We start from the raw sequence: 25,144 nt of genomic DNA, 5'->3' as shown, positions 1-25,144 counted from the left end.
TAAAGAAACAAAATTCCCACTTTGTTCATTCATGATTTTTGTCTTAGTATCTTGATGCTTGCCACCATGTTATTGGTCACTCACTAGCAAAGACTCAGAACCTCCATTCCAGAGGTAAGCCAGGCAAAGTTTCTATGATCCAGGCTGAGAGAGCTTAAAATAGTGGCTTTAAGGTTACTGGGTATTAGAAACTGAATAGTATCCCTTTCCTCCAATCAGGTGAGTCACTCTCATGGACAGATCTTTTACATGTCCGACATTTTTACTTACTAGCATTGCTTGATCCTAAAGGATAGAGTCAAAATCAAACACATCTGGGCATATTTAACCTGGAAAATGCACTCAAAAGGCTATGTTAGCTTTGTCTTTGAAGGGCTGTCAGAGAACAGAGTAACTGCATGCATTCTGTTGTGGAGAGGAGGCCAAATCTGGGTAAAAGCAATAGGGAGACAGATACAGATTTCATGTAAGGACAAACTTTGTCACTGCAAACAATGTCCTTCATTAGAATGAGACTCTCCAAAATCCCCTGTTGTGCTAGCATTCCTGGGGACCATTAGAAAGTAGTTGGTGGCAACATGATAGAAATTCAACCAGGACAAGGTTTTAAGAGATGAACCAGAGACGTTTAACTCCCAGCAATGTGGATTCTGTGGCAAGGGTGATGATGAGGAGCCGGACTGGGGAGATTTTGGGTTTAAAGAAGCTATAGGAATGCTCAATCCCAAAGACTAGTATGCTTTTGTAAGTGAAAAAGATCATATCTTAATGTCAACGCTAACATATTTTTATAGCACTTCTGCAGCAATTAAGCAAATGAAAAGGAAAGCATCAGTTAACATGTACAGGTACATGTTGGAGATTTCTAACCTGTCCAGATATTTAATGTTACATTCTTTAAAAAAAAGATATTTGGGCCAAAAGCCAAAAGTAGTCTTTTGGAATTAAAAAAAAGAGTTAATGTGTATACATGAGTAAGTAATTACTCTTTAAATACAGATTCTTATAAAATGTATTATTCGCCCAAACTTGCTTGATCATTAGACAAGAGCTGCATGAGAAAACTTGAAATTTAAAAACACAAGGCAGTATGTACTTTATACAAGAAAATCATAAACCACAGGGAGGAAACTATCTTGACATTAATTATGAAGAATACAATAATTTAAAATCTAGTAGGACTTCATTGCCTTAGGCCAGAACTAATCAGAAGTTCTCTTCATTTCTTGAAATTACATTTTCTACGCTTGGTTCAAAATTAAAAATCCCAAAACTATTGTACTGTTTGAAAAGCTTTTAGAAGGCTTTGTTATCAGAAAAAAATGAATTGCCTCTGCTATACACATTTTTAATGCTAACAATTAAATTATTTCTTATATTGAACATGCTATCTTATAATGCTACAACTTGAAGGGCTCCAATGAGATTTAGTACCAGCTAGAGTATTTGAAAATCCCTACAACTTCAATATGACATTCAGCTCGAGTTGGAGCTTTCTCAGATGAGAACACTCAGCTGCTGTTATAACCTCAGCAAATCAACCCTAGTTTGTAAGATATTGTAACCCTAAAAGGTTAACGTATAAATTCCTTGCACATAAAGGAATAAAGAAAAACAACGATGACCAAGGTGACATTATTAGGTTTATCCTGTGAATGACACCATCCCTTTAAAATATAGAGCTTGTTAGGCAATATTGGAAATTAGAGGCACGTTTTTGGAGTTCTAGCAATCCCTTGCTATAGAACTCCAAAAATGAAAGAATCTCTTACTCTGTAAGAAACGTAAGGCCTCTGTAGGAAGGGGAAGTGCGCATGATGTTACTATAACATAGATCTTGAATGAAGTCACAGGAAGGATGCATGAAATTATAATGTTATAACTTTATAACAGAGAGACTTTCTGGAGGAATAGAAATTATATGAAGAAAAGTTGCACCATTTCCTTCAAGAAGGATGATTTTAGCCTACACAAGTAATTTGTATTTTCACTTTAGAAGTTAAAATTCCTCTATGTAATCCTATAAACAAAGGAGATCATTTTCTTGGCTCTTATGGCTATAATGTTTCTTCCTCCAAAGCACTCTCTCAACATAATCTACAATCTCTTTGGGCATTTTTTAAATGGAGTCAAGCATTTTCAAAATAGTTTTAAGTATTATTTGTCATGCTATGAAACAAATACCTTTACAAATGTATTCTATTGTTTGGGGAGGGGTCAATCTGCATTTCAGTGTATTTTTCTTGGTAAATTTTCTTATTAAACTTATATATTCCCAAGAGGCTTGGCTGTATTGAAGTGTCGCTTGAGTTTAGTCAGCTGGGATCATAAATGCATAGAAAAGAATGAGAGAGCACTTCAAGGCATACCCTTGTCTAGAAATGGTGCTACCTCCAGGCAGTTTATAAATCTCTATTCCCGAGAAAGGAATGCTTCATTTTGGATTGGGTTAGCATTCCTGGGGGATTCATATTGAAGTACAACTCAATGGTGGATTTTATGGTCAGGGCTATAGATAACAGTGAGTGAATGATAACTAGTATCAGACTCTTCAGAATATAATAATTTATATTCTGTTACTAATAAAATGAGGGAAGGATGAAAAATAAAAGTAGAATTTAAATTATACAACTGATGCAGGGATATTTTATTTTTCACATGAGGTTGTAATTTTTTCCAGGCAATTTGTAATTTATATGTAAATATAAGATATATATTTTAATATAGATAAGAATATATATATTACTTATATTATTTCAAACAATAATTATTTTCACCCTATTTTAATTCTAAAGTAGAAATATATGATATACTAAACATAATAAATATATTATTTTTACCCTGTAAATATATACTTATAATATAAAGTAAAAAATGCAAAATATTTTCTATAATTTATATAAAAAAGTAATTATTTTTACCATATAAGCATAATTTAAATTTTAAATATTATCATATTTTCTTTGGCCTGTTTTGGAGTTCTTTAAATGTCTCTTAAGTTCTCTACCATTAGAGAATTTGAAAATAAACACATTGAATCAAAAGAAGATCCAGAAATTGTGCCAATTTCTCTATAAAATTCTCTATGCATATGTAGATATACTCTATTTTATCAGGTATTTCATTAAATTTTATATCTGCTAAAATAATCATGATATCCAATATAAGTGATAAAATATCAATACGAAGTAAAGCAAAACCAGGTTTGCATGAAGTTTTGTTTTAGATTATGTATACTCAATTTGTATTTTAAAGCACTGAATATAAGTTCTTTAAGAAACAAGGGTTGATATCTTTTTCTGTTAACCACTAATGTTTAGCCATAATGTGCAAAAACAAATTTGAAGAGATTGGTAGTTATCAGAAGTGACCAGGTGGGCACTGAAACCTGACCCCTGGTAGCAAGGAGATTCTCATTAAGTTTCAGCAAATCTAGCAAGCTAACTTAAAGCCTGAGATTCTCCTTCTCTTCTACCCAGACCAATGATTCTCAAAGGGGAGTTTATTTTTCCCCCAGTGGACATTTGGTGATGTCTGGTGACATTTTTTGTTGTCACACTTTAGAGGGGAGGGTTATTGGCATCTAGTGGGTGAGGCCAGGGATGCTGCTAAACATCCTACAATGCACAGGACAGCCTTCACGAAGAATTATTAAACCCCAAATGTCAGTGCCAAAGTTGAGAAACCCTGACCTGGAAGAACCTAGATTGGATGTTGGGAAACATTTGGGATTCAAGCCCAAAGAGCCTGTATACGTATATTTGTGTATATACACACATTTACATGTATATTGACAATGGAGATAGATCATGCCCCTATTTAACTTATGCAAATGCAAAGGCAAGGGAAAATGTTGTGGGGAGAATTTAAGTAGTCTTAGCAATTTTTCCTGATACATACTTAATTTCCTATTCCCTAAAGTGTAGTTATGTGTGGGGGTGTGCGTTTGCCATGTCTTGAGCAAGTATCAATTCTCTGCATTTCTTAGAGTGTAAATTGAAGGCCACTCTAATGTTTGAAGATATATTTTGTACAACACAGTTCCTTTTTTGCTCTTAATATTCTATCCAGGGATCAACCAAAGACGCAGCAATCACAGCTATTTTTGATAATTCAGTCATGCACCAAGATAGGCCCATTTGGGTATGAGAATTTTCCCTGGGAGGTATTGAACACACCTCTACTGGATTATGAAGTATCTTTTTCACTTTTTAAAAACCAATACAAATGAGATACCACTACACACTACCAGAATGGCTAAAATAAAAATAAGGACAACACCGAATGCTGGGGAGAATGCAGAAAAACTGGATCACTGATACATTGCTGGTGGGAATGTAAAATGGTTCAGCCTCTCTGCAATACAGTTTGGCAGTTTATTAAAAACTAAACATGAACTTACAACATCACCCAGCAATTGCACTCTTGGGCATTTATCCCAGAGAAATGGAAATTTACAGTCACACAAAATCCTGTACACAAATGCTCACAGCAACTTTTTTTGTAATAGCCCCTAATTGAAAACAACCCAAATGTCCTTCCACAAGGTGAATAGTTAAACTGTGGTACATCCATACCCAGGAGTGCTACTCAGCAATAAAAATGAAAAAATGACTGATACATGCAATGACTTGGATGAACCTCTGGAGAATTAAGTTGAGTGGAAAAAAAATGTCAATCTCAGAAGGTTACATACTGTATGCTTACATTTGTGTAATATTCTTGAAGTAACAAAATTGTAGAGATAAAGAAAACAGATTACTGGTTGCCAAGGGTGAAGGATGGGGCTCAGGGGTGGATGAAGGGTGCAGGGGACCTCCCAGTGCAGTTTTTTGCAACTTCCTACAGCTCTGTAATTATTTCAAAATAAAAAAAAATTAAATTATATTTCTGTACCAACAGAGCTCTGGGAAACAAGATCATCCAAATGGTCATATTCACAGTTGTAGAGTTGGTCAGCATTATGTTCTTAGTCCTCCGTAATGGCGATCCTTGGTACCATGCCCTCTAAAATGCATTCTTTTCCATTCCTACCTTTTGTATTTACTGCTCTTGTTTATTATTTTTGTTTTTGCTTTAAAGACATAAATATATAAACACAAATATAAATGTAATTTCATTTCTGAGCATAAGGTGTGTAATATTGTAAAAGAGTTTATTATAATGAATAAGATGAAGAAGAAATGCTTTTGCAGATTATAATATGAAAACTAGTGATAAGTGATTATGTCCATTAATGATATTTGTTGTTGTTTTAGCATATTAGGAGAAGCTATCCTATAAGGGTATATTTTTTAGCAACAAATTAGTTTTCTTACACTTTACAGGGATATTTATACATATATATGCACATACACATTTGTCTAAAGAGATGCTTTGGATTATTATAGCCATTTAGGACATTATTCCACTGTGTGTACGTGTGTGTATATACATGCCTCTGTGTGAGTGGGTGTGTATTCATTCAGAGGCTAAGAGGTGGAAATACCAATAAAACCCAGATTTGTCTGAAACCTTAAGTTTGTTTCTAGAAAAAGAGAAGTAACCTAACATTTCTTAAGTGCCTAATATGTAACCAATACCATATATCATTTTTATGTATAATACTTCATTTAGCCATTACATAAACCCTGTGAGTTGTCCATAGCATTTCAGTTTTATAGCTAGGGAAACTGGGAAGGGTGAAGGAATCAACCCAAGATCACAGAGCTAAGAAGTGGCACATTAGGGTCTTTACCCAATGGCCTCTGATATTGTGCTTCCAAATCTACTGCCTGGAGTGATTTTCTTACTAAATAGTTTTACCATCCTCAAAATAACATCAAACACCATTGTACTAGACCTGGAATTTTAATTTTTTCGTTTTTAAAGAAAGATGACTTTGTTCAAATAAAATCTTAACCAGAAGCCCAGTATTTTGGAAGAGCAGAAAAGTGGAAGAAAATATCTGAGATCTTCCTGCTAAAATGGTAGGAAACTATTAAGGTGGCTCTTGCTCCCTCATTTCTTCCCTCTTCCTGTGTCTGGCCAACACTCCTCTCTTCTGTCCCAAGAAGCTCTGCAGAACCCCTAGAACTCTAAGGAGCAAGGTCAAGACACCTCATTGGACTACTATTGACAGAAAATCCTCCATGGGTCTCCTGCATCTTTGCAGATTTTTTGAGCAGAGGTACTAACTGCCTTTGTTCCAAACTCCCATTTCAAGGACGTTTGAATAGTGAACAGCCTTGTAAGAGAGAGATAGTGTCTCCCTCCAGAACAATGAGCAGGCACACTTACTGCCCATTAAAAGACTCAGGTTCCCTTGGCTCAGGATTCCACATCTGTGAGGCAAACCCACCACCTGCACAGAATCCACCCAAGCTTTTCTATGTTGCCCTTGTAGGAGACCAGAATATGCCACCCCAAAGATGCCCCTTTGGCATAAAGAGTATTTTGAGCTCATTATTTTGAGAAATACCATACACAGGAGTAGCTCTGAGAACAGAGTACAAGTTTCCCTTTTGTAAGGGAAATTTATATCTATAAAAGGAAATCTTCATTTGTAAGGGTACCTCCCTCTCTGCCAGGAAGAGAAGAGTGACTCCCAATCCAAGAAGCTCTTATCAATGGAGAAGGCACTGGCTTAAATGTGCATAACAAACCTTCCCCTTGTTTACAGTGCTTTTCCTGGTTACCTTTCCATAACTTGCCACCCCATATCATTCTTCCCTTGTTTTAATTGAGGATGGTATTTAAACTCAAGTTCTAGCCACCTCTTTGAGTTTACTCATCCCTGAGTTTCTCCCATAATCCATATTTTTGTAACAGGGTCCCCAGTCAAGAACCTAGAAGAGTAGGAGGAAAAGGTTCTTCCCTCCACAACACTATGTGGGACTTGAGGGCAGGGAGAGCCAATATGAACATGAAACTCATGCTACTTGCTGTGCCATGAGTAACAAAGCCCTTTTTCTCTGATCCAGGAGTCTCATGTCTTCTGCCAATATCCAAGAAACAGTGGCAGGATAATTGTTAATGTGAAAGTATAGTAAAGTCTCAGGCCCTTCACAATTCTTGACTACCACTACTCTATAACTTAATTAACACATACTTATATAATACTCTGTACCAGGTGCTATTCTAAGTGGTGGACAAATACTAACTCAATTAATCTTCATAATGACCCTATAACATAGGTACTATGCCTACTATTCAGGAAGTATCTCCAGTCCCACATGATTAAGTAGTTAGATCACTACTACAAAATGATAAGTATTTGTGCTTATTTATGAGAACTTAACGATTTTTCTTATTAAAAGAATAAACATACATTGAAAAACTCAGCACATGCAACTGTTCTCCAATTGGTCTTGATCATAAAGGCCCAATCTTTAAGAAGGCTGATACCAAACAACCCCAATGTGCGGAAATATTAAAATCACTCTTACAAATGATGCACCCTGATATCTGGTATCTGAGAGGAAAAGTAAAGACTATTTTCTTAAAGACTGTAGGATCTTTAAGAAAGAGATCCTACATCTCTTTAGAGGTCTTAGAGATCTTGAGTATTTAAAGTGGAACTTCTTTCTTCCTTAAAAGACGGTCATAATTCCAATAAACTGAGGACTAACAACATAAGCACCCTCCTGGAATTAGACCCTTAGCAGCAAGGGGTTAACATTTTGGAGGTTATTAGTGCTTTACAAAGCTGAACTCCCTAACTTTCATTGGCTAGAGAATGGAAGAGAAAGTGGAATGGAAAGAAAGGCTTAGAAATCTAGACTCTCACATGAATATTTGTTGCGAACTCGCTCCACTTCCATTTATGAAAGATCTTTAGAATTGGCTACATTACTATGGAACTCACTTTCAGATTATTTCCAACATATTTGTGGAAAATCCACAAGATATATTACTCTGGTGAATGATTTATATAGATAGGCTACAAAATGAGTATCAAGGACAATCCTAAACAGAAGATGTGAATAGACATTGCACAAGAAATGCAAATGGCCCTTCAGTTGTTGCGAAGATGCTCAACATCACTCAGAAGAAAAATACAAAGCTACACAGAGATAGTTCTTTTCATGTATCAGATAGGCAAAGATGCACAAGTTGGATAAAGTTCAATAAAGTTGGTGAGGCTCTGGGGAAGTACTCTCATATACATGCTGGTTAGACAATTTTACTTATTTATCAAAATTAGAAACTGCATTCACTCTTTGAACAATCCCACTTCTGGGGATTTATAATACAGATATCCTTGCCCCATACAAACTGATGAACACAAGGCTTTTCAGTGTTTCATTGTTTTAATGGCAAAAGATTGGACACACCCCATCTGACTAGTAGGGGAAGGATAAAATCAATTATGGTACATTGTCACAGTGGAATTCTATGCAGTCATTTTTGGCTTTTTTTTTTAAAGAAGAAGCTCTCTGTGCACTGTTATGGAAAAATCTCTAGGATATATCATAGAGTGGAAAAAAATCAGGGTACAGGGTACAGAATAGTGTATGTGGAAGGCCACTATTTATGTAAGATGAGGGAAATAGATTTGCATTTGCCTACAGCAATCAGAAAAATTGCTGTAGAAATGCTCCTTTGTCACTACTTCATCTGTCTCTGTGGACGATGTGTTGCCTTTACCACTTCCTGTCCCACAACCTAAGCATGCTTCTCAGAAAACAGCTTACTCCTCCTTTGCGAGGCCTGATGTCACCACTGAGCCCTTTGGTCCAGAAAACTGTTTGCGTTTCAATATGACTCCAAACTGCCAGTACTGTCCCCAGAGTGTACCTCCACACCACAGTAAATTAGAGCCACACCAAGTGTATGGTGCCAAGTCAGAGCCACCAGCCTCCATGGGTCCTCGTTATAACACATATGTGGTGTCTCTCTATAGGAGACACACCAGTATACTATAATTCACAAGTTTTGGCTGCTTAGGAGTGACAATGTTTATATACCAATTAGGGATTCAAGAAATTCTCTAAAGAAGTTTTTCTTCGGGATGCTAGTATTCAAATAAGCATAAGGATCAGACATGGAATATAATACTCTGAGTTGACTGTTTCAAACAATTTTTGAAGCCCCCTGGGATCACACAATTAGGACTTGTGCCTATCCCAATTACTTTCATACTGTTTCTTTAAATGGTCCAAAGCTAATCAGCAATTTACCTGGCTAAAATTCAGTTGGTTTGGTTATGCTTTGAAGGGGGCACTCCCTTCTTATGTTTTTTGCATTCAGACAGAGGATTTGTAAAGGAGCTAACAACAAAGGGATTTTTAACCGTCAAAGCCTTAATTAGAAAACAAGAGCAAATGGTAGATTTTTGAAGAGGCACCATAAATACATATTCTTGTGGGCTTTTGCTTATTACATTTGTTAATAAGGAATGCCAAAACATGCACACCAAAAAGCGTTCAAGGTCTTTTGGTAGCAAATTATACTTGTAAATTTGATGTAAGTTGATCACTAGAAGAACTCACACTCTTTGAAGATTAGAATTCATAAATGTATGAAATAATTAAATGGTTCTTTCCCCTAGTGATATAAAGTATTAAATGGTGGAAAAAAATGTGCTCGAAATCAACTGAGGAAATAATTCATTTTGAGAAGTATTCAATAAAAATGTTAAATAGGAAAAATATGTTAAGCCAGTTTCTACTGGATGAGGAAGTAAAGCAGAAACATGAAAATGGCAAACTTAAGGATGATGGGCTGGGAAATGTCCACCAACCTCATGGTTTTATTTTTTTGTTATTCGGCTATGGCAGTTCTAAGCACAGTAATCTATTCCATCCCTATAAGACAAAGAAAGGAAGACTACTGATCAGCAGAAAACTGGATGGCCTCTAGGAACCTTGATTCAAGAGGGTAGTGGCTCTGGATTAAGGAGAAATGAATGCCTTTGAAGCTGCATCTTAGATTGTTTTGTTAATACATAAAATCCTCTTGCTTTATAATGCAGATGTCTCATTTCAAAAGGAAAATGCAAGTCAATGAGGATTAGTTTGGCTCCTCTCAGGTCAGAACTAAATATACAAAACTAATAATATGACACTGAAATAAACAAGAATGTGAAATTGCTCATCCGAGGGGATGATGTAACTAATACTGACATAATTTCCAAGCAGAAAAGCAAAACTAGGTCAAAGCACGTTGGCCTAACATAATAAGCATTTTTGCTTCCAGATTTTTACCATGTAGGCTGTGTCTGCAGGCATTAATGTCTTCTGTTATCAATGTTCGAGGCTGTCACAAACAATTCACGTCTTATCACTCTTTGTTAGTTAAACCAAAACAATGTAGTTTACATGTGAACGGTTCGATTCTGACAGCTGAAATGTCAGAAAGGGGAGAAGTATTTCAGAAAGTATCTCCTCCAGACTGAGAAGCATCAAGCAATAAATATTCATTATTTAATAGTCTACTATCATGCATTTATCTACTCAGAAAGTCATACCCCTCTCAATTATTATGACTTTTTTCCCCTCTCTCACTCAGAGCCCTATAAAAAGGGCAGCATCTCTTTAAACACTGACCACTGAAAAGGACTGATTTACTCACCAAATAGCCAATTCTTCTCTTCCATTCTCCCTATCATACGTTGACTAAAAGAACTCATACTTTCTTCTCCCTTCTAATTATTCCATTTCACTTTCCTGCACTAGTTCCCCAAAGCATAGCTATTATAATTAATTCGTGGAAAAAATGATTCATTTCACTCCCTAAACTTCCTTCTGCATAAAGACAATCCTACTAGTTTTTATTATCTGACATTTTCATACTTATCTAAAATCCAGAGTAAAGACCATATACACAAAAGTAGCACAAAACCCAAATATAAAATTTGGGTTTGACTACTTAGATTTTTCTGAGAGTATTTTCCCCAAAAGATGATGTAGTTCTTCCTGATTTGACTCATTGTAAACCATCAACCCAGTCAAATTGTCTTGGAACTTATTAGCACGTTAAATGATAGCACATGATCTGAAAACATCCAAATTATATATATCTTTCTAGAAGGCATGTAGCATAGTCACAAAACAGAATGAAATGGGGAGTCTAGAAGACTTAGGTTCTAGGTATAAACTCCCTTATACCTTGTCCTCTGATGGGGGGTAAAGTTTCTTGTGTTAAATTTCAACCCAGGAATGCTAAACTTTTAACCAGCACTCTTTGTCTGAATTCCTAATGCATCTCCTATAGAAAACTTAATCCTTTGTAAGTAAGTAAATTTCTGTCTATATACTGCTTTATCTGGACTTTCATCTAGTTATTTTTAACTCAGCAGGGCATTCAATGAATTCCATTTATCCACAAACAACTGCCTTTCCCCTAATTGTTTGGGGAAGACCACTTCAAGACACACACAAGAGAAGCAACATTCCAAAACTTACCAGATATTATAGTCTACCACATAGAGTCTTTGAAAATATTAGTCCTGTTGTCTCCATTAACTATTAAATGTCTCTGAAATTCCTATTTCATCGTTTCAACCATAACTCTCAGTCTGTCACACCTAGAAGCTGTGAAAATGCTTTGTCCAGCATGTCTTGAATTTCACTGTAAAAAACATGGCCGCCATCTGCATGGAGTGGAAAACTTCAGTGTTCTCCCAGACACAATCTCTCAGTTGCTGAGTGACCTTGGGCATGCCACTCACCTGGTGAAATAAAACTACCGCGCATGGGCCCAAGGCCTAAAACATCAGGCTGGACCCAATGAGAGCAAGCAGCAGATTCTATCTTTTCTATTAGGCTTTGAGCTATTGGAGGGCAAGTCCCATTGCTTAATCATTTCTGCAGCCCCATCAAACAGAGTATAAGCCAAGCTGCTTGCCATGTTCTGGGTTGTGCTTTCACCCGGGATACAATGGAATGGAATCACAACATATGTTAATTTTTTTCTAGTATCAGTCTACTTAGTCCTTGCTGTTTCCTAGAGTTTTCCAACGCCCTTTCTTCCTCATATCCTCTGTGATTTTAAAGATCATTTTCCATTCTCTTTCCTACTAAAACTCATCTGGCATGTGCCCATAAAACATTTAATGATTCTTATTGTGTGCCAGACACTGGGCCTGGGTCTGGGGATTCAAAAGTAATTAAGATGTGACTCTTGCTTTTGAGTAACTCAGTCCCAAGACAGGCAGACAAACAATTAACTAGAAATATACACACCATCTCAAATACTCATGTGGATAAGAGGATGCTACAGCTATTTCCTTTCCACTTATTCTCATCCAAGTAGATGGTGCTCAGCATACAAAGAACATACTTACAAATAACCCAAACCCACAAATGCCATCATTCCCTCTGACTCGGCCCCCTGTGGCTCCCTGGTTGTTTCTCACAATGACTCCAGTGAGTCCAGAAGTTCAGGCAGGATGCTGAGAAAGAACAAGAGGTCTGACCCACGGGCAGACATACTAGCAAGTTCTATCAGCCAAATATTGTCCCTGAAGGGGCAATCATGTATTTTGCAGCTCCAGGCTCCACTGCTTGAAATTTCCCCAATTAAAGATTCATCGTAAGGGTTAAAGGGCTAAGAGTCACAAGCCTTAGCTCATCCATATTGCTTTTATCCCAACATACGGTGGAGACCATTGTCTAGAGGAAACAGGAGACTGGTTGGGAGGTGGGGGAGAGAAGGGTGGGAAGGTGAGCAATTACAAATTCACTGTATATTAGGACAGGCCTGGGGGAGGCACCCCAGTGTGATACCCAGAAGATACCCGAAGGATGGAGAAATAAAGGTGAAATGAGTGCAAGCTTTTCAATTTCAAATATTGCCAAGACTGGTCTGCTACCAAAAGTATGGCAATTCTTTCTCCTTCTATATGTCCATCCTGTATAACATGGCAGGCATGTCTTTGAAACTGAGAACTTAGTCTTACGTTAATCACATTGATTATTTTTCAAAATAGTGTTTTTAGATTGTCCCAATCATGGCATCGTTTCTCATTAGAAAATGTTCTGGGTTTCAAACAACAAACTCTTAAAACATAAAGCATTTCTAGATTGAGGACTGCCTATGAGTTATTTTTCTCTATTGAGAAAAATAAATTGAATTACTATTTAATAATTATGATAAATTTATTTTATCTAGGAAATCATAAATGTCTACAAATGGACATGTGGGTAAAAATTAACTAAATTTCACAATTAGAAATCATTTCTCTAGTCTCTTACATTCAGTAAAGTTTTGGATACCATCAATTTTTCAAGTGGGTTCCTATCCGTACAAATATAGACATTAATAAGCAACCATTTTGCCCATGAATAACTTATTACATTGTGCTACTGGTACAATAAATTGTACATCAGATCAAAAGTTCTTTGAGGGTGGGGACCATATCAAAATCATGTTTGGAGTCTCAAAAGTGGCCTGACATGTAATAATCACTTATAATGTAACAGAATATAATAATTCTGTAAATGCTCTGTAAATGTCCTTGAATGATATAAGAAATGAAGTACAGTCCTTAGATTATATTCATCATAAATAGTTGATTGAACATGAAACCTTCAACATCCACTTGTACTACAAATGATCAACACCTCTTCCACGTTTACTCAGAACCTCTTCTTTATGACATGAAACAGATAAGTTATTTGGTTGCTTTTTGTTTTGTTTTGTTTTGTTTAGGAAAGTCCTCTCTAGGCATTCTTTTCCTGTGCCTCAATTTTCTGAGCTCCTTAACACCACCTGACCTTCTGTAGGCCATTAACCATCCTGATCTTATATCAATGGAATATTTTCCTCCAGAGGGGGTAAACAAATCTTGTAGATCTAGATGGGTCCCTAATATTCTGTCTTTTGGTTTAAAGAAATTTTTAGAACGTACCAGTTTATAAGACTAAGCAAACAACCTTCTGGAACAAAGCCCCTGAGATATGTTTTGTGTGAAATCAAAGGAGCTGATAATGAGCAGAATTTTCCCAATAAACTGCCCCATATCTAAACAGAGATTAGATTGCTGTTTGACCTGGCTTTATCGCCCTTTCTTTAATCACAGTGCATTTGATATTCTCTTTCTTGAATGAACTCGTTTTCATATAGCTTTGGTCACAAGATTAAAGAATCGCTAAGCTAATTGTTCCAAATAAGCAGAACAATTCTCTTGGCTCTGTCTCGGGCTCCCAGCAGTGGCGTCCACTGCCTGATCTTCCACCGTGGAAACTTCAAGCCTGACCCCTGCAGGTGGATCACTGAAATGCACACCTCCAATCAGATCCTGGTCTTTCTTTCAAAGTCCCATCAAGTTCTGAAAGTAAAAACATTCACACTAAGTACAACAGGAATATTGGTGATATTGATATGGTATGCTGTACTTCCCTTTCATTGTATAAGTTGCTTTTGGAGAGTAGCGACCACTTGATTAAAAAGAATTTAAATTACATCTGCAAAATACTCTGGTGTGGTTAGCCGTAATTCTTTTTGACTATTGAGAAAAATCCGAATGATTTGGTTGAACAGAAATCCTCAAATCATGTGGGTTAAAAAGTCCTAATTTGTCCCCACCTTTTTCTAATCAAACAAATTACTCTTTGTTCCGTAACTAAATCCTCCCCCCTTTTCACCAACGCACAGCCCAGGTTGCCATAGCTACCTTAGATGTCTATTTACCACACAAACGATCAAAGCCAGGAGACATCCACATACACACTTAGCCTTAAAACTTGCTGGAATGTCTGCGGATAACATGCAGCTACCAATTAACGGATTTGCTCCCAGCCTATTCAGTCCACAGCCAAGCTACCTACGAACACAAGTTATAATGACTCAAAAAAATTATTTCAAAATGGCCAACAAGGATCTTTAAACTGACAGCAAGTCTTACTATTATAATATTTCCTGAAAGAGATAGCAGGGAAGAAATTAAAATTTTAACGTATGTTGAAGACATTGAGCTCTCTAAATTGTGGAAAATTTAAAACATCTGTTGAAAGGGATACATTTTTTTTTTTTTTACATTCTGGTAAGTTACTGTATCTTCCTTCCTATTAGATGTCATAAAAGCTGCCTGATCTTAGTGTTGGGACAGATGAGAACAGAAATGCCTTCTGAACTTTTAAAGGCTTGACTTTCAAATGAAGAAAACCATACAACATATTTGGGACACTATGTGCCTATTACAGAATGATAACAAAAAGGATGTTGTAGGAGAAGTTCTTTCTGCTTTAATCCCCAGAATGCCATTTGATATCCTAAACCAGCACAGGTAGTCTTTCTGGGTGGGTGAGTATTCATCCCCGGACTTGCCCCTAACTTGCTCTGTCTCTTTATACTTAACCTTTCTCTGCCTTCGCCTCACCATTTGCTCAATGAGGATCAAATTGCCACCTCGTTCTCTCCTGGGGATGTGGCAGAGCATAAATAGATCATGTTTATAAAGGGCTTTCTAATCCTCAGAGGAAAGATTAATACGAAGACTTTCATTATTAAGCCAGATGTCCTTGGGCATTTTAATTCCAATCTAAAGAATGCAGAACGAGCTAATCAAAGGGAGCCACAGCTTCCTTGTAACAGCAGCATCCTAGGCTTGCAAAAATTTAGCAGCTACGTGACTTGTTTTAGTAGATCAGAAATAGAGCACCCACCTTCTTCTCTTAGAGTTTTTTCTAAAGTTATAAGGATGTTAAAAACACAAAATATGTCTGGTAGGTAATTTTGTCTGGAGAATCTGATCTTTTTTTCCCAGCTCAAGAATGCACTATTTGTACTTCTCATGTGTAGGGACAATGGGTGGCTTACTATTTGGGGAGGATATTTGCAGTTGCGGGAATGCCACAGGCAAACCTGTTGTTTTTGGCTGGGCTTCTAGAACAGGTGGCCGTGCCTTTCCTTTTGCCTGGGAACACAGCAAATTCCTTCTCAAGGAAGATTCAGAAAGTTTCTCATTTATGATGAGAGTGCAGAGAAAGGCTAGCACATACTTTAAAATTACTTCCTGATAAAGGCGAGTCAGGTCTACACTTTTCTTTGGCTTAACTCAGCGTGGCCTTAGGAACCCTCAAAGAATACTATCCTTCTACACTGTTCCTTTTCTGCCAACCTGGCAGAAGCCCAAACCCTTCTGACTCTTATAGCCAGTCAGGCAGCTTTCTAATTCTGCTGGCAATTTCTAGGCACTCAGAATATCTGGCTATCAGTGGCAGGGGTCTCTTCTGGCCTGCCACACCATTGTTCAGCATTTGTGCAGCCCTAGGGACAGATCACTCATCAGCGAAGGGATTGAATTTCATTGCTGAGCTGATGACACACGGGCCTGTTTGATAGTTAACCCTGCAAATCCAGCTGGAGCTGCCAGGCTGAGATGACAAATTGGCTGGTGGGTGCAATTCACCCTGCCTGGATGCAACAGTCAGGTTTCCCCAAGAGAAACTCAGATCAAGTTGGGATTAACCCATGCCAATAACACTACCATCTTATTCCTCCCTACATTCTTTTTCTGGCTGCTGTGGAAAAACGTGCGAGATTCCTAAAACCATGGACTGTCTGTGTTCTTTGGATGAACAATGATCCTCTCCCTCTTTTCCATCTCCTCTCCCCCTCCACCTCATCTTACCCTCTTTTCAAGTACCGAATGGGCCAAAAAATTATAAGATATACAGAGCTGTGGGATAAAAAGTTGCTCATTCATTAAATAACTAAGGAGTTACCACATGTGTACTTGTGGCCTTAAAACTTCAATACTGGGCTGTTTTCCAACTTCACTTGAATGCCACAGCAAGCTAGGCATGGGAAAAACCATCCCAAGCTCAGGACAGCACGCCTTGGGCATCAAGCACGGGAAGTGTCACCGTTCTGGAGGAGTTGTGTGGGAAAAGGGATTCTGGAAATCGAGCTCAGACACCACGGAGGAAAAGGACAGGTGGCTCTGCACAGGATCAAATGACTTCTTTGTTCCAGCTAAGGATCTTTGTCAAACATGTTTTTGCGTTCCTCTTTTTCCTTTTCAATCCTTTCCATTTGGCCTTCTCACTCCTTTTCCCTATCATATTTTACTACACTTTAAAAGAATGAGGTTGGACTGTGTGTTTGCAGAACTTAAAAAGAGCCTCCACCCCACAGTCCCTAGCAAGGCAAGGGCAGTTCATTGAAAGCACACGGCACTTGCCGGTCCTCAAGTGCTTTTCTGCACTCACGGAAACTTGCCAGGCACGCTTGCTTAGGGAGCAAGCCACGGGACAAGAAGGCAGAGGGTCTTTGCGCCTGACCATTTGGTGGAGGCTCTGCTTCACCTTCCAAGGCTGCAGGAAAGGGACAGAAAATTCTAAATCCCCCGCCCTGGCCCCTAAATGGAAGGTTCACTTCCCGAAAGAGTGCAGAGCGGCGGCTGCCTAGCCCACTTAGAAGAAAAAGTGAAGAGCTTTTCCGGTGGCGAGACAGATACTAACTTTCCCACCCAGATTTACTCAGAGCTGCCACGAGCAATATCACTCCTCTCGTAACTCCCGCCCTTCCCAGCCTACTGGTATGTTCTTCCAGTCTTGTCCCATTAAATGAGTATTGATCCTGATATTTAAATACTGACATAAGATTTTTCCGTAACTTTGATTGAGTTGGAAATTACACCCTCTTCCTGGCTTCCTACATTCACTCTTTTTCCTTCCTTTTCTTTCTTAACAACAAGGCTATAAACCTCTGCTGGGGCTGATAAGGAATTTTATCATCATGCCCCAGAGCCACGGAAGAAGCTGCTGGTTTAGGTTTAGGATTCTTTTCAAAGCCTCATTTAGGTAATCCCGGAGCCCTTTCTCTGCTCACTACTTTCAGAGTTGTCTTCTCACGTCCAGAAGCAATAGTTTCCAAACTGCTTGAACAGAAAAACAAATCTGCATTTTCCTGGAAGGACTATCTGTGCTATTTCAAGCTAGTTCCGCCTTCTCAGCCAGAAACACAGTAAATGCTCAGAATGCGAAGCCAAAATGAGATAAGCGGCCCCGTGTAATTCTTTTTCAGGATATTCAGTTGTCTTTATTCTAGCCCAAAGCATAGGGTAAGGGCTAAAAGCTCGAGATAGATCATGCACAATACATTCCAGCGGCCGCAAACTGGAATTGATTTACATATATTCTACCAACCGCTTTTAAGCCCTTTACAATGACTGCCTGACATCACCAACCACCATTAGAGCAAACGTGGGGGCAGGTGGCGAGGACGGGGTGCTAGGGGGTACCGCAGGTAATCTGCCCCCCAGTCTTTCCGCCAAATGGGTCGACTTGGACAGGCATCTATGCTCACTCAGCAAGCTCTCCGGAGTAACAGGTCGCAGGGGTCCGCGGCGGCGCCCGCCCTCTCCGCCGCCAGCGCAGCAGCCCGGAGCTTACCTGCCTCATGTTTAGAATTCCATGACCCATCCGGCAGGGAGCGAGCTGCATCGAAGCCCACGCCGCAGTCTTCGGAGCGGAAACACCAAACCCAAGAGAAGCCCGCAAGACAAAAGCAACCCGGGGAAATCTACAGGCAGCCAAGAGCACGTTTTCGTTCTCTTTTTCTTTGATCTGTTGCTACACGCACTCTGCCGGAGACAATGTCAAGTTTCTCAACCTTTTCTCCCCCAGCCTATGAAAAGTCGGTCGCAGGGAAGCGAGGACCGCCTGGCTCTTATTTCAAATCAGTTCTCAGAGACGTCGTAGGCGGCTGGCTTGCGCCGCGGAGGAGCCTCGCCAATCAGGAGCAAGGGGTGGGTCCTGGGAGCCAGAAAGGCTGCCTCTGCGAGGATTAGGAGAGCTTTCAGGATTCGAATGACTGGAAACAGCTGGAAACAGTGCTCAAAGCTCTAAAAGGAAAAGGATGAGTCCTATTCTTATCTAACAGCTCTGGGACTGCTCAAAGCTTAACTAGGTAAGGGCCTTAAATCCTTGCATTTTAAGAGTTCCCTAAAAGCATTAAAGCATTTGGAAGGTGCAAAATCATTTCAGCCAGAAAAATTCAACACTCAGGACCCAAGAGTATTTTTAAAAGGGTATCTTGCACTGAAGTCTTACTTTTGCAAAGACCCTGGGAAAGAAACCAAATTGTTATGTGTAACACCTTAACTTAAACAAGCAATCAGGAAAGGAGGGTGTGACCTACCTCATCTCCATATGGTTTAACTATATATCCAGTCCAAAAAAAATCGTAATGGGAAAGTGCACGCAAATTGTTTGAAATGCAGCAAATGAACAAAAAGCTTTATCTATTGAAGGCCCAGGGCATAATTTCAGTTAGCAATATTGTCATTAGAACAACAACCACTGATGTTTTGTTCAGAAAAAAATTTAAAAATGTGTACCTTTCATTACGGGTTGTATTAACTCTGAGATTGATCTCCTGAACTTATTAACAGGGACAAGCTGGACATCATCTCGGCAGGATGGCAGGGGAACTAGAGACCCAGCTGGCTTCTCAGAAACTTAAACCCAGACTCAAAAAAATTTCCAAAGTTTGGATACTTAACTCCATATAAGCAATAACACTTTTCAACTCTTAGCCAATATGATTTCAATGCAAATATACCTTTTGATTTCAAGAAAGTGCAAGTTGAGCTAAGACTACTTTGTATAGAACAGTAGCATATTTTTTCCCCAATGAAGTGACCACAATTTTTTTGTGAGAATAATTCAATAAATATTTAAAATTTTTTGTTGTTAGAGTAAAAAACAACTTAGCAAATAACGAGTTTGTGGCTTCAGGGTACCATCTGTATGGGTTCAACATGTGTGAGCTCTGTCCAGTTCTATGAAAACTGGGCAGCCTGATAACTGGGTCTGGAAGCCCATAACTTATTCCAGCCCCCAACCTGAGCAAACTAATGGCCCACCTAGTAACAAAAGCTGACTTCAGTCCACTACTTGTTTATTTCTTTTCTTTTTTGCTTGAGAACCACTGCTTACTCAATCCACTTCTTGTACTTACTTCAGAACTCTTCATTATGATCTGGATCATGGTTTCTCAACTTCGGCACTATTGACATTGAGGGTCAGATAATTCTCTGTGGTGAGGCCTCCCTGTGCACTGGAAGATGCTGAGCAGTGTTCCTGGATTCTGCCCACTAAATGCCAGTAGCACCCCCCTAGTCATGATGATTAATAATGTCTCCAGACATTACCAAATGTCTCCTGGGTGGCAAAATCATGCTTTGAAAGGTTGGCGCTCAAACTTGAGTGTGCAAGCAAACTTCTGGGGAGATTGCTAAAAATGCAAATCTCCAGGCTTCTGCTCCAAAAGAATCTGATTCAGAAGGTTTGCTGAGGATCCTGGGAATCAGCATTTTATCCCACTGCCAAAGGACCCTGGTTCACTTTGAGAAATAGGTATGCCCCAGCCCCAGGACACAGGAAGCTACCCAGGGCTACTGCCATTAAATACCACTGGAGTCAAATCCCATGGCACATCTACTTATCACCTTCAATGAGGGTTTCTCACAATTGAATTTGCCTTCTGCTTTCATCACCTGGTAAATATGAGCGGGGATTTTCTCTCGCAAGGACTGTGCTCTTTCAAAGTTTCTTCCATTTTTCCTCTCCTTTGAACCACTCTCCCACTCACTATCATACAATCTCAAATGTCACCACTCTTTCGTGGTTTCCCAAATGCACCAAGAAAAATTAATCCCTTCCGTCCCCTATGCTCATAAAGCAGTTTATATATACCCAGTAGTGTGCAGGTAAATTTTTAACAATCAGCTCTCCAAAAGAAAGCCAAGATTTGTAGTAGCCTTTGCCAACTCCCACGGTGTAAATCCTTCCTCCTTTCCCACAGTGAGGGAAAGAGCTGAATTTGGAGTTGGAAAGAGCTGCCCCAATCAGATTGTAAGCACAGGTTTGAGCAAACCATGATACACCTCTGTTGTTTCACTTCCACACTATACTGTAATCATATATTCTTGAGTCTGTCTCTCCTACTAAACTATAAAATTCTCAAGGACAAGAACGGTATCTTATTCATCTTTGTAACCCCAGCCACTTTCACAGCACTTACCATGCAGTAGGTGGTAAAGAAACATTTGTGGAATGAAAACAAAAATTCAATGTGCAGCTTCCCTCAGACACTGAGACCAATCAGACTACTGCCACTACCACATTAAGGAAGGGAAAAGAAACTCTTGGAAAATGAAACTATTAAACCACAATTGAATATCCATTCTGTATTTACTTACTTATGACAACAATAAGCATAAGGCCATTTCCCATCCTAATGCTCCTGTGTTTGAGCTATATCCATGTCAGAGAGAAAGAGAAGATACCAGCTTTCTAAAACAGAACCTCAACTTCATTGATGTATTTGTGAGCCAGTGTATGTTTTTCTGGTTTTACATTAAGGCATCACATACCTTTGCATCTATATACTTACATATCTTATCAGCTATGGAGTACAAGAGCTCTAGGAGGAATATATATACATATATATATGTATATACATATGATAATGTCTGGTAGGTTTATGAAAGGGCATTTCCACGAGTAAAAGGTACAGTGATTGATGGTGCTTATCCCCACCATCTTCTCATTATGCATTAGGACAGGAATACTGTTTGCCCCTTCTGCCATGTGGGGACACTGCAACAAGGTGTCACTGATGAAGCAGAGAGCCCTCTCTAGACACCAAATCTGCTGGTGCCTTGATCTTATACTTTCAAGCCTTCAGAGCTATGAAAAATAAATTTCTGTTGTTTATATTAATAAATTACCCAAGCTAAGGTAGAGTGTTTTGTTATAGCGGCCCAAACTGACTAAGACAGTGCTGTAAAATATGCTGCCTCCAGAAATGATTCAGAAAATCCCGAAGAAAAGTGAACATTGTGACTGAACAAAGTCATCTTTTCATTTATAAATAGAAACATATAATTTAAAAAAATTTTGAGTTAAATGAATGGTCCTTTAGGGGTTGTCCATTGAGTGAGGATTAGATCTGCCTATTGGAAACAGTGTAAGCAAGTAAAGAAACTTGCTTCACCAAAGGAACAGATGTTCTGTTCCCAAGTGTGTGATTAACAATGTCTTCAAATGTTAGCTGAAGGGATGTTGTAAGTCTTGAAAGCTCTTCCTTAAAAAAAGCAGCCTAGACAATAATCCTCTGTAGTTATGTGCAGGTTTGGTTATAAACAGACCTCCATAGCAAACCTAACATAGGTTTCTGGGGGGCTAGTCCTGGACAGGTCCTACTTGGACATGGATGGGCATTGCCACAGCATCCATGGATGGTGACTAACAGCACCTGTGCCATCTCTCTCAGTGTTCGATTAGGTCAAAGCATATGAAATGAGTGCTTGTGTAAGTAAAAAAAAGGTTGAATACCAGCAATTTCATGTAGCTTAATGTGTACCGGGAAACATCATCAAAAATCAAATCAATGAAAACCAAGCTGAAGTTGCCTATGCAGCCACCAGGACAGTGTGCCCGGTATAAGTGCAGTCTTTGGGGCTATGAAAACAGTGTACTTTTTGTCCTTTGGAGGTTCCAGAAATCTAGTTGTTTTAGCTTTATGGGAGCAGAGGAAAATTTGTGGAACGCCGTGTTTAAGGTGATTAGTGAAGGTAACTTAAGTTGACAGCAACGTAGTTATCAAGAGCATGAGTCCTTGCTTAGACAAAAAAATATATATAATTCTTATATAATTCTTATAGGTAGTCACAAAAAAGAGACAAGTTTCTACTCACTAAATACAGGTTCCTAAAGGTAGTTTCTTCCAGTTGCTTAAGGCAAATAATTCAGCATACCACAAAGATGGGGTGAATAAAATTTGGAGTCCATTTGTGGTGCTGACTTTGTCACTTAACTGGCTGGTGGAGCTCAGGTAAACCAATTGACATCTCCAAGCCCAAGATTGTTTAGGGGACAGTTGGGCAGATTGAATGAAATCATATATTGGCAAGTGTGCCTGGTGCAAGTGCTGTTGTTGCTTATTGTATAAATGTTTTGAATGACCAACATTGGAAAGAAGGGAAGAGATCTGTGAATACAGAAACAGAACAATCTGGCCAGGCATGGTGGCTCACGCCTGTGATCCCAGCACTTTGGGAGGTCAAAGTGTAAGGATTGCTTGAGGCCAGGAGTTTGAGACCAGACTGGGCAATGTAGCAAGACCTCTTCTCTACAAAATATTTGAAAATTAGCCAGGTGTGGTGGCATGTTCCTGTAGTCCCAGCTACTCAGGAGGCTGAGGCAGCAGGATCCCTGGAGCCCAGAAGTTTGAGGCTGCAGTAAGCTATGAGCATGCCACTGTACTCCAGCCTGGGTGACAGAGTGAGACCCTGTCTATATAAAAAAAAGAAAAGAAAAGAAAAGAGAAATAGAACAAAATGGAGACTCTGTGAGAAATAGTTTAGAAGAATGTACCCTAAGGGGAGGCTTTCAGGCAGGACACAGATACTAATTGGCCACGAGTCAGGGTTTTAAATAAGTCTAGCTTGATGTTTCCTCATTTGAAACTTAAGGATTCAAAACAAATTATGTTATTTTAAATTTTAATTATAACTTACTACTTAATAACTCTGTGCTTTTAGGGATGAAATATCTTGATGTTTCTAGCTTTTGTTAATCGATTAAATATAGCTGGTCCTTCATTATCTTCCTCTTAGTAATCTGGTAAATGGTTTACACATGAATTTGGCAAGGGCTTTTTTTTTGTCTTCCTCTCATGGTCAAAATCTCTCTCCACTCCCAGATGAGCCTTCTGCTTCACTTCAACACAATAATATCCTACTTCTTAAGAGTAATTCTTCAATTTCTGAGTCATCTATTTTTTACTATAATTTTGTATTTAAATTTGTAAGAGGAAAATTATTACAATTAATTATTTTTTACTTGTCTTATTACTCCCACTTCCTAGATTCTGAGATCTTGAGGCCTGTATCAGTCTGGGCTCTCCAGAGAAATGTAAAACAGGCTTATATGGCTGTGTGGACTGTAGTCTTGAGGCAGAATTTCTTCTTCAGGGAAACCTCAATTTTTCTGTTAAGGGCTTCAACTGATTGGATGAGGCCCACTCCTTTATCAAGGGTAATCTCCTTTACTTAAAGTCAATTGGCTGTAGATGTTAACCACATCTACAAAATACCTACCTTCATGGCAACACCTGGATTAGCATTTCATTGAATAACTGGGTACTCTAGCCTAGCCAAGTTGACACATAAAACAAACCATCACAAGGCCTATGCCCAAACATGTGTGTGTCCCTTGCAACAAGCACAGAGTATATGACTAATTAGTCAATAAATGTTTACTGAATTGTTGTGACTAATAATAATTTCAAAACCTCCATTAATAGAAGGTTCTCTTCTTTACAAATAATGAAATTTTGCTAATAGATTTATTATATACTTCTCAACTGCAACATTGGAAGGTAAGAGCTTTAATTTGTTTAATTTTGAAATTAAATGATTTCTAATTGACAATTCTATACGAAGTCATACTATCAATCAAATGTCAGAATAGAATGCAATCATGTTCATGTGAAGACTCAAAATTTTTGCATCGCCTGTACTCTTTCTTTGGAAACCACTCAAAGATGTTTTTTAGCAAAATTAGAGAATTAAACTAAGAAAGATAAGCCAATGGGAATAAGAAAATAGAGCAACCAACATAAAGAGAATAAGTCCAGGTGATAGATGCATCGTCTTAGAAAGGCCTCAGTCTAAATTGTAGTAGGAGGATGGAAGATTCCTGGAGGTGGGACTTTGGGGGAAAAATGATACTGATAGATTACATTTGAGGATAGATAGGTACACATAAATATAAGCAAAATTTGAGGCTATTATTAATTCCAGGAAAAGCAAAAGGATGCACAAAAAAGGAAGCACAGTCATAGAACACTCCTTAAACTGGCAGTGATCAATAATATAAATATTGTGGCAGTGACTACTGGTAGCTAATCCAGTATCCATCTTCCCCTTGCTGCTTTTCAATAGAACTTCAATTTATTTGGGGCAGAAATGTGCCCAGTTGAAAACCATTTCCTAGCATCCCTTGCAGGTATGGGTGATCATGTGAAACTATTATTGCCTATGAAACTTTTTTATTTTTTAGAGACAGGGTCTCACTATGTTGCCAGGCTGGAGTGCAGTGGCTATTCACAGGTGCACTCATAGCGCACTATAGCCTCAAACTCCTGGGCTCAAGTGATCCTCTCACCTCAGCCTCCCCAGTAGTTGGGACTATAGGCACGT

General features: G+C 38.6%; 1 protein-coding gene across 1 annotated transcript in view; it reads right to left on the bottom strand.

Annotated features, from left to right (window-relative positions):
* Nucleotides 1-18,668, bottom strand: part of MID1 (midline 1) — a 158,905-nt gene extending 140,237 nt beyond the window's left edge. The window contains exon 1 of the mRNA XM_045538570.1: nucleotides 18,324-18,668. The gene's annotated coding sequence lies outside the window, so the exon portion shown is untranslated. The remainder of the gene's footprint in view (nucleotides 1-18,323) is intronic.
* Between the last annotated feature and the right edge of the window lie 6,476 nt (nucleotides 18,669-25,144).

The sequence above is a fragment of the Lemur catta genome, chromosome X, assembly GCF_020740605.2.
Source record: "Lemur catta isolate mLemCat1 chromosome X, mLemCat1.pri, whole genome shotgun sequence".
Lineage (NCBI taxonomy): Eukaryota > Metazoa > Chordata > Mammalia > Primates > Lemuridae > Lemur > Lemur catta.
Note: the sequence above shows the minus strand (reverse complement) of the source record. Positions and strands in the feature narration are given on the sequence as shown.